The sequence below is a fragment of the Chlorocebus sabaeus genome, chromosome 7, assembly GCF_047675955.1.
Source record: "Chlorocebus sabaeus isolate Y175 chromosome 7, mChlSab1.0.hap1, whole genome shotgun sequence".
Taxonomy (NCBI): Eukaryota; Metazoa; Chordata; class Mammalia; order Primates; family Cercopithecidae; genus Chlorocebus; species Chlorocebus sabaeus.
In genome coordinates this window covers 740,108-741,593 of record NC_132910.1, presented here as the reverse complement: position 1 = coordinate 741,593, position 1,486 = coordinate 740,108, and the positions used below count along the sequence as shown (strand labels likewise).

General features: G+C 36.3%; 1 pseudogene; it reads right to left on the bottom strand.

Moving 5' to 3' along the window:
• Positions 1–211: 211 nt before the first annotated feature.
• Positions 212–842, bottom strand: LOC119621067 (speckle-type POZ protein-like pseudogene; annotated as a pseudogene).
• Between the last annotated feature and the right edge of the window lie 644 nt (positions 843–1,486).

The window sequence follows — 1,486 nt, the reverse complement described above, 5'->3', positions numbered from 1 at the left end:
CATAGCATTGGTCAAAATGACAAGTAATAATAAATAAAATTAAAGCATTATACAAACAAGATAAGTCATTGAAAATAATTTAAGGCCTTGAAGTGAATTAATCAGTCTAACTTAAAGCTGAAGAATAAACCATTAATTATCCACCTGAAATGCAAGCAATATGCCTTTTTAGCTTCTGTTCTGTAGACTAAATAACAGAAACAACTCTTCCTTATGGTTTATGGTTTATTTTTAGAATCCTGGACTTGAATGACAAAAAGTCAATTCCATTTTTCAATTGTTCACGGAAGATTTCTGACTGTTTTAGCCGTTTGTGTGGAATGCCAAACTGTGGACACTGTGCAGATGCTAGTGCTCAGAAGGCTTCTGCTACTAAGTAAGGGTGAGACTGAATCAAGGACTTCCACCTTGATGTTTCCATTACATCGGTTGCTTGGTTGCTGTTCCAGTTTTTCTTATGTTTACACCCAAGTTGTCGAAGTACAATGCACCTATTAATAATGTCTATGGCTTGTGCTTTCAATTGTTCTGCAAAGTGCAAATCTGCAAGGACAAGGGTATCAGCAATATTTTCTACTGAGAGATTACGAGACAAAGCTTCCTCACACATGACCTTCAGCTGTTCCCAGTGCATGTTTTTCTGCAGCTGCCAACAAGTTTTCAGCCATTTTGTCAAGGTTTAGTCCTTTCCCTATGTTAATGCATCTCATCATTTCTTTAAAAATATCAGCGTCTAAATCATTTATTTCCACTCAATTCTTTATGCTTTCTTCCATTTCATGTTCAAACATGGCATTAAAAACTGGGGATTGAGGTACAAGCAGATTTAAAAGCTTTACATTCTTCTCCTCTCACAACAAAACTGCAGTCTGTAAATCTCCTGTTTTCCCAGAGATTACCTACATCTTCTAGTCGACACTCAGCCACCTTCAAAGTAATTGTATTAGTATGTTCTGATATGTTTACTGAATCTTGGACCACACTCATCTTGCAAAATAATGTAAGCTTGTCATCTGGTAAAAGACTATTAGCTTTGTCAAGCTAAAGTTTCCCTCTAATGAATTTTTTAAAATCTCAGTCCTTCCCTTGCACGAATTGATATGCTCTTTGGCTTTCCATTGCTTTTATTTCTTCCCTTTTGGCATTCAGAAGGGAAAATTTGAATTTTGCTCACACTTCACTTTTTGGAAAGCTGACTAAATTCAAATATAAGGACAAGAAATCTTTACTTTCGTTATCTAAACCCTTTGGGTTTACCCTCAGACACCATTTCATTTTGTCATTTGGGCCAAGTGAAAATGTTGAACTTTTTAACACCTCACCCATTTCCTCTTGACAAAAACTGAAGTTATTAATGGTCTATGTGCTGAACACTTTACTACTTTGACCTGTGTATAACACTAGCTTTCTACTATGGGACAAGAAGACATATCTCTAGGTAGAGGTGGGGCAGGTTCCTGAGACATTGCCACTTTATTGCATTCTG